This window comes from Cygnus olor, chromosome 2 (assembly GCF_009769625.2).
Source record: "Cygnus olor isolate bCygOlo1 chromosome 2, bCygOlo1.pri.v2, whole genome shotgun sequence".
NCBI classification, from domain to species: domain Eukaryota; kingdom Metazoa; phylum Chordata; class Aves; order Anseriformes; family Anatidae; genus Cygnus; species Cygnus olor.
This window is the reverse complement of record NC_049170.1, coordinates 67,843,042-67,855,598: the sequence shown is the minus strand read 5'-3', so window position 1 is coordinate 67,855,598 and position 12,557 is coordinate 67,843,042. Positions and strand designations below refer to the sequence as shown.

Sequence of the window (12,557 nt, the reverse complement as noted above, 5' to 3'; positions counted from 1 at the left end):
TTCTTTTTTTGTGCTGAAGAATAGGAAACAATCCAAACAATGAATTAATTAATTACTCTCAGCTCCTTGATCTCTTCCTTGTTCTTTCCACCCTCTCTTTTCAGATCATTAGAACTATGAGATAATCAGGGCAAGATTTTATTTGCTAGCTCCTTCCTTTCTCCCAACTCCTCCAGTTTTCCTTTCTCCTCTAAATCCCATTTTATCTCCTTTTTGTATGCACACCTTCCTATCAATTTTCCATTTTATGCGTTAAGTTATTTCAAGAGCAGGTAGAAAAGGAAGGGGGGAGTAAAAAAGACCCCTGCCATTATTAGTTTCTCAGTGGGTGAATTTTGGCGGTTTTGCTCTAGCCTGTTGAAGTCAATGGAGCTCTACTGAAATGTGCTTGGGCATCTCCAGTCTCCATTGGCGTTGTCAGAGACATCACTGTGCTTTGCTATTTGGATCTGGAGCATAGGCAATGCACTGTTATGTATTACTGAGTGCAAAAAAAATCCATGCCTCCCACATGGTACTTAATTAGCATCACTGCTTTTTCCTACCTGCTGCAGCTCTCACCCTCAACTTCTACTCCCTGGAAACTGGGAATTAAATCTGGTAATGGAGAGGGAAGTGTCTGTTGCTGGCAGCTTTGCAGTGCAGGCTTTTTCAGACACACCAGATTCACAAACTTCCCTCTCCCAAGAGAAAGCAGTGGGGAATTTCTGTTGGTGCTGTGCAGGACTGTGGGGTCCAGACAGGATCCAGGGATCTGTTCTGCTCAACACTGGAAGAAGCAGACATGAGAAAAGGTTGTTGTGATGAAGATCTCCTGGTACAAATAAACTGGACCAGCGAAGAGTGACAGGAGAAAAAGCCAGAAGCATTGCCTTTTGCAGGCAGACATAAGCATTGTCTGCCTGTGCTCCAAGTGGACTAGAAGCTAATATAGTTGATGTCTCAGTGGACCAGTGAAGTTTTCAGGGCTGACTGTTGCTACTTGCTTCTGTTCATAAGTAACTTACAGTCAGGAGCTAGGAGTTGCTTGGACTGAGCAAACTCATGCCTGCCACCACAGTGGGGACCCGAACACCTTTGGGGCTTGAAAATACTTGTTCCTCAGGGTAGTAGTGGCATCAGGGCTAATGCCTGAGCTCTTCTGATGCAAAATTCAGTTACCTTATTTCTGCCATGCATATCATAAATAGGTAATGATGTTTCTTCTCCGTTGTTGTGACATGCCATTTTCTATTGGTACTTATACCTCAAGACCACTTGAAAAAATACGTCCTGATCCTTCTGCCCTCACCAGCAGAGTTTCACAAGCACTTTAAGCTGGAATAAGCCATCATTTACACTAAGGAAGACATCCTTTCCTCTCCTATGCAGACATTCATTACTGACTCGATGTTCCTCCCTCCCTTCAGCTGCCCAAGCCCTGGCATGTTTATGCAGCAAGTTGAGAACCAATTCACATTAGAAACTGACCAGCAAAAACAGCTAGGTTGACTTCTTTTGGCAGCAGCACTAACTTATGTCTTCTGAAAGTGTACATGAAAATACGGTTATAGTTCTGCTAACTAGGAAAATGATTAAAGGTCCAATAAGTCTTGTGGTTCCTTTTAGCTTGTGCTTTTACTGGGTGCATTGAAATACATATCCTTAAGGTGATAAGTTATACTCCTGCAAGCTACTTAATATATGTAGTAGTACCTAATGACGCAGAAATTCAGAGCCCATTATGGTCAGAGACTTTTGGCATTAACTTCAATAAAGACAGGATTTCACATGGAATATCAGTATTAATGAAAAACAGATGAGAATAGTAACTATAAATTCTGCTAGTAAATGGTGAAATCGGTAAATCCTACTCAGCATTTACTGTAGTATATATTTTGTCTGAGTAAGATTTGCAAGATTTGACTCAAAAGAGATGCATATTAACTTTCAAAGTTTTTTGATATATTTTCATGGTCTTAAAAAAGCCATCATTATGCAACTTTATTTTTTTCAGCTCTTTATCTTGTTCTTAGTATCTTTCTCATTTTCTTGTTTAAGCCTGTTGGAATAGTCTTTCTCTCTTCTTTCTCTGCTCTACTTTCCCTTTCCTTCTTCCTTATCTTCACCCTCTCCCTATCCTTCTTCTTTTCCCTCCTCTCCTGCTAGTCAGAGAACACTCGTGTTTGTATACTAGCCATGCTGTCATTTCCACTATCTGAATACCCATATTAACTATGAGAGCTGTGTTTTCTAAGGCACAGCTCTGATATGTGCTCTGTGAATAGCTACCCCCTTACAAAGCAAATTGACATGTACTCTTTAAACATTGGCTTATCAGTGTTTCTGTGTATTGATAATTATACTAAAAGGCTGCACATCTGCTCCAAGTGGCTGAGCATTACAAATCCCATAGGTGTTGAAGAAGAGACATAGAATATCTGTAAGTAACCCAAGACCTCCTTCTACTCCTAATCTGGATGGTGTAGGAAAGAATAGATGGCATGCTTATCAGCTCTAGTAGAGTTGTCACATTTAAATTAAAATGCATCTGTAGGTGGCCTTGTGCTTGTTAGTGTTAAAAATAAGTCATGAACTAATGAGTCAGGGTGATCTATGTAGGAAATGAAAATGGCAGGTGATTTTTTTGTTATGTTTGACTTCAGTCTAAAAGTATGTATTGAATAATGACATGTAAGTTTTTTTCTCCACTTTTGCTCTACCTTCTTCCAACATACTTCACTGACTAACTTCTTCAGTTTCCCAAACTGAATCATAGAATCATAGAATTTCCCAGGTTGAAAGGGGCCTTAAAGACCATCTAGTTCCAACCCCTCTACCATGGGCAGGAATGCCACCCACTAGATGAGGTTGCCCAGGCTCTTATCCAGCCTGGACTTGAACACCTTCAGGGATGGGGCATCCGCAACTTCTCTGGGCAACGTGTTCCAGTGCCTCACCACTCTCTGAGTGAAGAATTTCCTTCTAAACTGGTTCTACAGTGAGTAGACTCTATGAAATTAACATTGAAGAGAGCCTGCAATTGCTACTTACACAAGTTATATCTAACCAAAAATTGATTTTAAAGTGAGAAAGAGTCAGCTAAGATGACAGATAACTGCAGTTTGGCTTCTGAGCCCTCAGATACTTCCCATTGTTCTCAGCAACCAATACTCTAACAGAGGAGAAGGCCATAGAGTAGAGGATGAGTCACATCACAGGGGAAGAGGTCATAAGTTATCTGATAGGAGATGGGCAGGGTCCTGACTTAAAGCTTCAGCCTTTGGTAATGCACCTTCTAGAGTAGCTTCTTGGAGCAAGAAAACCTGAAGGACAGAAACATCATTTCTTTACTTAGAAACCAGGTATAGCCAAAGAGGACCACTGTTTGGACCAATGACGTGTATCAGAGAGCAGGAGGGACAGAATGCAATGGTCCAGAAGTGAGATTATAGCCCTAGCTGCAGGGAAGGTACTGCCTTTAGACTTCTACTGTGTTGTAGATAAAATAATGATTATACTTGGGAAAGGCATCAATCAGGAAGAGGAGACTGCTAATCACAGTCTATGTACATATCCAGGGCTGAGGGGGTCTGGAGTATCATGAGCTCAAGGGTGACACCATCATGGGAGGTGGATTTGGAAGTGGAAGAAGTCTGTAAAATAGAGTAGATGGCGTCATGGGGACAAAGGGGTCAAGGAACTAACTCACTTTACTCTCTTTATGGGTAGGAAAGGGGATGCAGGGACACTGGAAAGTCATAGCCAGACTGAAATCATAGAAGGCAAGTCTTGGGGTCAGGAACTTTTGGGCACTGTTTGGATAAATTAACAAATCATCTTATCAGTCTTTTAAAAAATGCTGCTTTTAGGAAGTTACAGACAATGACTGAGGATGTTTTGGGTCTTGAAAATCAGAAAAATGTGCACATTAATGCTGAAAATAAGCTATTTTATCTGTGTCCTGTTAAATTAAACATAAGGTGATATTTTTCATCTTTGAATCTTGACAAATTGGTATTTTGGAACAATATGTGGAACAAAAATATGTAGCATAATAAATCTCTTTGTAGAATCTTTGCTCTTATTAAAATAAATGGATAACTAATTTTGGATTGTTTTCAGGGAGATGAAGTAAATATTTGTTTCTGAAAAGGCAGTTATATTTGAGCTTAGGTTTTCTACTGTTACTCTGAAATACTGACTTCTTTCTATAGAGTTTATCTTTTTCTATAAAGAGATTAGAGTTTACCTTCATAAACCTGTGGAGGACTTACACAAAAAGTGCATGGTTAAGGATTCCAATGACTTCAATAATTTCTTTCTCATTTTTAGTTTAACATTAGTGCAACAAAGGGAAGTGCAAAGTCCTGCACCTGGGGGGGAATAATCTCATGCACTAGTACTTGCTGAGAGCCAATCAACTGGAAAGCAGATTTGCAGAAAAGGACCTGGAGGTCCCGATGGACACCAAGTTGAATATGAACCAGGAATGTGCCTTTGCAACAAAGAAGGCTGCATCACGAGGAATGTTCCCAGCAGGCTGAGGGCGGTGATTCTTCCCTCTCTGCTCAGCACTGGTGAGACCACACCTGGAGTGCTGTGCACAGTTTTGGGCTTCCCAGTACTAGACCTGGACATAATGGAGAAAGTCCAGCAAAAAGTCACAAAGATGATGAAGGGCCAGGAGCATCTCTCCTGTGAGTGAAGGCTGGGAGAGGTGGGACTGTTCAGCCTAGGCAGAGGTTTGAGTGCTGATGTTATCAACATCTAAAAATACCTGAAGGGAGAGTGCAAAGAGGACAGAGCCAGGCTCTTTCCAGTGGTGGCCGGTGCCAGGACAAGAGGCAACGGGCACAAATTGGAACACGGGAAATTCCATCTGAACACCAGGAAGCACCTCTGTACTCTGTGGGTCACCCACCATCACGGAGCACCGGCACAGGTTGCCCAGGGAAGTTATGGAGTCTCCCTCCTTAGGGATATTCAAAAGCCCCCTGGACATGGATCTGGGAAACTAGCTGTAGGTGGTTCTGCCTGAACAGGGGAGTTGGACCAGATGACCTCCAGAGGTCCCTTCCAACCTCAACTGTTCTGTGATTTTGGAATTGTGAATTTCATGTAGGCTTCAAATCATTGGATTGTACCTTTGCAAGCAAGAGCAGAGCATGATCTAATTAAGACATCTATATTCACTTACTCATATCTGATACTATGTTAATATTTGCAAATTTTAGGAGAGACATATCTAAAATTTGGGGCCCTGCCTTCCATCCCCCCAATTTTTTTTTTTTTTTGGCTTTTGTTCTGTTATATCTTTTTCCTAGCTGAATTGTGAAGCCTTGAGGTCCCAGGATGCATCTTCTCCTCCTGATGACTAGTAGGGACTTTTCAAAGTGTCCATCATACGTCACCACACTTGGAGAAAACTGCTAGCTGTGGACAAGCAGCAGTCACATTTACTGTGAGTGCTGCCAGTTCTGTTGGAATTTTCTGTCTATGAGCAATGGTACTATTGTCAAAGTTGAGGGCTCGTGGTGGTATCTGGCAGGGAAAGACCCATCCTATGCTTCATTTCTTACCTTCAGTGTGACTATGGACAAGTCATCTGGTCTGTGTTCCCCAGGTGACAAATGAGAAGCATAGGCCTCTCTACCCCATAGATGGGTTGTGAAGATCATAATATGGGAAACCTATTAATATGCAGTATATAACATATTCCATTTAATATTCTTTTTATCAGTATCATAGGAATATATGCAACCTCTGAGTTCAGTCCCATCTTGTTGAACACATCTGCCAAGGGAGCCAGTCCCTAGGAACTGAAGCCATGAGTGCTGACTCTGCCAATACCGTATTCTGTCTTGGCAAAATGACAGAAATTGCACGTGCTTGGACATAGACCAATTCCTCCTGGGATGCCTCTAAATGAAAATGACTTCATATATATAATTGAAAAGGTAAAACAAATCAAACAGCCAAACAGCTATTCAGAGAAAGGAAATAAAATACATCTTTCTCTTCTCTTTCATATGCTTACATTGCTTTGCTATAATGATGCCACCTGCTTCCTTTTAGGTGAATAACAGTCTTTTATTTGCAAAGGTTTTTCTTGAACATATTCCAGTTCAGGAAGAGCATGTTCTTATGCTTGTAGAAAAAAAATAAAAATAAAGCATGGCAACAACAAAAACCCTCTCAAAGCCAAGACTTACGTATGTGGACAATCTGTCTGTCAATATGCACCAGATGTGTTAACCATAAAGTTGATTTAGTATTCTGCACCCATATTTTCTCATGAGGTGGACTAATGAGAAAGGAAAATAGATAAGGGAAATATCAAGGAGAATTGCAATGAAAATTTAGATTGTTTTGCAGACAGGTAAATAGAAATGGGGATAAAATGTGGGAACTTTCATTCTGCCACAATTGCTTCTGCTGTACAATACCACACACTTTGAAAAAAAAAAAACAAAATTTAGAATGGAAAAAAAACCTTTGTTACAGACACCTAGCTGTCTCCATCATATCTGTAGCTAAACATTCTTGCACTATGTTTGGCAGGAGAGTTAATCACAAACATGACTTGTAGCAAATATATGTTATTATCAAGTATATTCTAGTTTGCTTATGATGGGCATCTGTGAAAACTTGCACAGTTTTAAAAAATCCATTGGTGGAGCACAATTCTTTATTGCTGAAATACAAACATTATGTGACATAGCGACATTTTCAGTGATTCAAAAAAGAAACATTACTGTTGCAGGGTCCTGTATGCTGACTGATGTCCAAATTCCTTTATCAATAATCATTCAAATTAAATTGTCTATTCAGACAGCACATGCTGGTGAAATTATTTGTTACCAAAAAGTTATCCGGTATAACTGATCACTTTATTTCCTTCTAAATAGCTCCCGTCTCCTTTTATTACTAGCTTCAAAACAGTTGTTTACAAAAACAAACAAACAAATAAAACTTCTTTCAACCTTTTGTTATAGGAAGATGGTGTGGAGCAAAAGAGAGAGCAGTGAACGAGGATTCAGGTTACCTGGGGTTTATGTTAAGCTCTCCCATCCATCTGGTGACTGATGTGGGCGAACTCAGGAATCTTGGTCTCTCTTTTCTGTTTCCAAGATGGTGATGATGATACTGGCCTCCTTCAACAAAGTCCCTTGATACCTGCTTGCTGAAGATGTGCATTGTGTGAAAGTCAAATATTTCACCAGCTATGCAGACAAATGGTCAGCTCCTGCTGCATTCGATCCCTGCTCCCTCTAACTTGAATTTATTAAGTTAGATAAAAATACATGACAGTAGAAGATAATTAGTTGCCTTCTGCATGCATAGATACATAGATAATCTGAATCAGATGGGAACAAAGAACAGATGTTCTTTAAACATATGTGCAAACAAAAAAATGCAAATGTGAACGTTCATAAGCAGTGAATATAACAGGAGAACTGAATAACATACGATTTCAGGATGTAAGCAACTATTTTTGTGGAATGGTTTGGAAATTTTCAGCTAGCTCTAAAAATGGCACATGTAATAAAATTAAAGGATTTGGGGATTTGTTTTTGGAACTTTGAGCCATAAGGACATTTATCTAAGTGTCTTCGGTCTTTTCTGAACAAGAATAAGATGGCTAAATGGATGACATCCAAGGATATGCATCTGTTTGCGTCTAGACTTCTTTTTATATGGTTGAATTTGTAATGTAGACAATTCATTAACTTTCCTTTCCAGACTCTTTCAGTGCTCAGTTAATTTCTTGTGGTTCAGTTTCAGCTACCCTACACCCTTCTAGAACTTTTGGTTTTCTCAAAGTGAGCATTAAAACAACTGATTAAAAAATCAACTGTTCTGCTACTGTTATATTTTCTTTCCTTTGAAATACCTGCCTACATTTGACTCCAAATTTCTCTTAGCCCACTTTTAAGTTATTACATCATAATGCCATTGATTTCAGTGCAGATCTGCAACATCCTGTGGAAGAAAATTAGGTTGAAGTCAAGTCTGTAATTGTAAAGATATTTTTCTACTACGTGACAGGCTACTTATTAGCAATATTACAAATAGGAGACAGGTTGTTAAGCTTGGATTAAATGTCTTAAATCACTACATGCTATCTTCTTTTATTGTTGAATGGGAAGAAAAAGACAACAGTGAGCTTTCTAAAGATATGTAGGAAATATAAAATACAAAATAAGTAAAAGATATATATATGTATATATATATACATATTCTTTCTCTGTAAACAAATTTGTGTTTTCACTGTTCATGCTTCTGGAATTTCAGAGATACTGTGTTTTTATTCTAAATATGCAAAAGCAAACCTAGAGGACATTGTTTTTTGTCAGAATATACATTTATAAAGTGTCATGAAAATATGACTCTTTTCTTTTTAGAAGATTTTGAGGACATGAGTGAGAGACAGACGTGTTAAAATATATGTAGTTCTCCAGATCTTTTCATACAATTATACTCAAGAAATCCCATATACCATGCAAAACAGAAACATTTACAAGGGTTTTTCTTTGATGTATACTGACTTAAAATGTATTTCACTCTTGAGGAAATACACATATGATATATTTTATACACCATCAGTAGCAAATTCATCTTGGTGAAAATTATTCTCTCTATTTGGAAATCTTCATGTTTAAGTATGTCATCTGCTTCCTAAAGTCAAAGATATCACTTCTCTTTTTCACACTAACCTGAACAAAGCAAAGGGGAAAGCTGTAAAATATCTGCAAGTTTGCTTGGTACCAGATTAGCTCTGATTTACAAGGATGTTCATGTTACTGTCAGTGAATTAATATATTTGTACTAGCCTGCTTTAATTTAAATGTGTTCCAGACCAGCTAAGTGGAAGAGTTAAATAGGTGTTTAGTGTTTAATAGATATGAATATTAGTTTTATTTAACGTATTAGTAGAGCTGGGTATAAAATGGTTTTCTTCCACCTCTAGAGGTTTTGAGATTTAGCAAGAATGTTTCTATGCCACATGAGCAAAAAGTTATATAGTCTGTTGGGGTTTTCAAATGTGCACATGTGCCCTCACACATATACAGGGTCCTTTTAAGTAAAGAAGGTGGGTTTTTTGTTTTATTTTGTTTTTTTTTTTTTTTTTTTTCTATATAGTCTAGTGGTGAGGGTGCTCAATGAAAAATCTAAGTCCAGAGTGAGTGGGCTGAATTTAGGTAATTTTTATGTCTGCAATACTAAGTACTGTGGGATGGCTTTCTCTCCTGTCATCTCAAGAATTCTGCACTGTACCTGATGGGCCCTACCTGAGAAATGTTTAGTCATAGTCATGCTGTGAGAGGTTTGCTTTCTGTGAATCCATGAATCACTGAGAAAGCATTTGGTTGAAAAAAAAATAATCCCAATAATTTCCATTTAGTCATTCCGTCTGCTGTTGGTTTTCTTCTTGCATCTTCCCTTCTTTTTCTTCTCTTCTTTCAAAACATATTTTGCAAAGATGGTCGTTTTCAGATAAATCTGTTGAAATTTTAACAACAGTGATTTCTTTGAACATCTGGCATATCTGGGGTTGGAGTCCTGAGAATAACTAACACCCTCCCTCCTGTCCTCCTCATTCATACTTAAAAAGAAAAACAGGCATCTTGTGTTTTTTCTGCTACCTTTCTTAGCATATAACAAGTAAGAGACTCTGCAGGAGGGGAACCTTCATACAGAGAGCACACAAACCTCAGAGGTGGTCAGTGCAGTTGGCGAGCGGATGCTGGGATGCTGGGTGCTGCCTTTGCCTCTGCAGCAACTCAGTTTTCTGCCCTTGCTTGGCTTCTCTCTTGTTCCCTTGTAGTCTTTCCAGATGCTTTTCCCTATTCCCACAATTGCAGTTGATTCTTGTGCTCAGATTCATCTGATTTTTGAACACCAAGCTGCCTCTGATTGTTTAAAGTGGCTTCAAGCTTCTGTTTCTCTGCTTTTTCTTCCAGCTTCTCCTGTTGTGCAACTACAGGACATTTGCATGAAGGTCCAGATTGCCAGATGTGTCCAAAGCAGGGTGTGTCCCAACAGACTTCTTTTTCCCTCATGCTGAACTAGCTATTATTTTTGTTTTCAGCTGCATCAGCTCTTCTGGCTAGGCAGGGTTTTGCACGGTGTGTTTTAATGAACTCACCGAAAACTTCAGGCTGGTGCATCATATCGCATTTAGCTAACTTTTCAGTCATTACTCAGCACACACTGCCATAAGGTCCTAAAATGATGGCTGCTTTTCCAAGCTGAACATTCAAATCTACTTGGATCAACCAAGCAAAATCCATTTCTAAACAGCAATAGCTTTATATTCGAGAAATGTATTGGGATGCTGAGCATCAAGGAAAGAACTTGAACATATTAGTCCTATAGACCACCACACTGTAGTTGCTGAAGTCCATACCATTAGCTAGCTATCTTGAAATCACCTTTAAACCACTCAAAGGCAAAACTGGTAGAAGAGTGTATTTATTAAATGGGTAAAAGGCTTTGAGGCTTACAGGGGTTTATAATGGCACAAGACTTGCAGACAGGTGTGTTTTTTTCTTTAAAAAAAATAAAAAAAAAATAGAAGGGCTCTAGAATTTCATCACACACTCAAGTGACAAAGCATTAGATGTTTACAACCTCCCAGCTATGGATCTTGTTCTTAAGAACCTTTACTGCTTTTATGAGAAATGTTTGAGCTGGGAACACATCTCCTCAGTTGTTTACCTCCCCTCCCTTGTTCACCAATGGCCTGACCAATCCGGTGGCCTTCTATCATGGAGTGACTGCATCAGTTGACAAGGGGAAGACCAACTAATATAATCTATCTGGACTTCTGTGAGGCCTTTGACATGGTCACACATGACATCCTGATCTCCAGATTGGAGAGAGATGGATTTGAAGGGTGGACCATTCAGTGGATAAGGAATTGACTTGAAGGCCGCACCCAGAGAGTTGTGGTCAACGGCTCTGTGTCCAGGTGGAAGCTGGTGATGTATGGTGTCCCTCAGGGGTCCATCTTGGGACTGGTTCTGTTTTTGTCAGTGACATAGACAGTGGGATTGAGTGCACCCTCAACAAGTTTGCAGACAATACCAAGTTGTGTGGTGCAGTTGATACACCAGAAGGAAGGGATGCCATCCAAAGGGACCCGGACAAGCTTGAGAAGTGGGCCCATGTGAACCTAATCAGGTTCAACATGTCCAGGTGCAAAGTGTGGCACCTGGGTTGGGACAATCCCCGACATGAGTACAGACTGGGAGAAGAACTCATTGAGAGCAGCAAGAGAATGACCTGGGGGTTCTGGTGGACAAAAAGCTCGACATGAGTCAGCAGTGTGTGCTTGCAGCCCAGAAGGCCAACTGCATCCTGGGCTGCATCGAGGGGTGGCCAGCAGGTCAAGGGAGGGGACTGTGCCCCTCTGCTCTGCCCTCATGAGGCCCCATTTGAAGTGCTGCATCCAGGTCTGAGGCCCCCAGCACAAGAAGGATGTGGAGCTGTTGGAGCAGGTCCAGAGGAGGGCCACGAGTATAATCAGAGGGCTGGAGCACCTCTCCTATGAAGAAGGTCTGAGAGAGCAGGGGCTGTTCAGCCTGGAGAAGAGAAAGCTCTGGGGAGACCTCACTGTGGCCTTTCAGTACTTAAAGGAGGCTTATTAAAAAAGATGGAGAGGGACTTTTTACTCAGGCACATAATGATAGGACAAGGGCAATGGTTTTTAACTAAAAGAGGGGAGATTTAGATTAGATGTTAGGAGGAAATTCTTTACTCAGAGGTGGTGAGGCACTGGAACAGGCTGTCCAGAGAAGGTGTGGATGCCCCATCCCTGGAGGTGTTCAAGGCCAGGCTGGATGGGGCCTTGGGCAACCTGGTCTAGTGGGAGGTGTCCCTGCCCATGGCAGGGGGGTTGGAACTGGGTGATCTTTAGGGTCCCTTCCAACCCAAGCTGTTCTATGGTTCTGTGTTTCTATGAAATGTTAAAGGCAAAGCAAGGGCAGTCATGGCATGTGCTTGGCTAAACTATTACTGAACAGTTCCTTAGTAAGGGATAAAGAAGCTTTGTCTGCTTGGTGAAGCAATGAGCAAGTCCCAGTGAGGAGCCTTTCCACATACTGAACATTGTATTTCACATCCATCTGTGAACTGACAGCCATCTTCTGTGCTTATGTACAGGGCTAACACTTACTCATGGCACCATGACATTGCCCATTTGACAAATTTTTGGATGAATGGTGTTCCACATTTTCACAAAGAGAAAGGGCAAAATTCAGAAGGCTTCTATGTACATTAAAAAAAAAAAAAAAAAAGGTATACTTAATAAGAACATCTGTGCTGTAGAACCAACAAAGAATTTGAAAATAGTTACTTAGACACTGGTGTCTTGTGGCCACTGCTTATTCCGGTGTTCATTGTTCCCTTGTGCTTTCACCATCTGTTTGACATTTGCTCATAGACTGTTAAGTTTAATGGGCTCTTTTTGGTGTGGCAACATTTTCACTGCTGCTCTTGCACAGTTCATAACCACAGCAGGGTTCTAGGTGCTCACACAGGGATATTTTGGGGTTACATTTTTTCTTGGC

The 12,557-nt window shown here is 40.3% G+C and overlaps 1 long non-coding RNA gene across 1 annotated transcript in view; it reads left to right on the top strand.

Moving 5' to 3' along the window:
- Positions 1-7,492, top strand: part of LOC121065624 — a 33,074-nt gene extending 25,582 nt beyond the window's left edge. The window contains exons 2-3 of the long non-coding RNA XR_005817202.1: positions 5,723-5,939; positions 6,978-7,492. This is a non-coding gene — a long non-coding RNA (uncharacterized LOC121065624). The remainder of the gene's footprint in view (positions 1-5,722; positions 5,940-6,977) is intronic.
- The last annotated feature ends 5,065 nt before the right edge of the window (positions 7,493-12,557 follow it).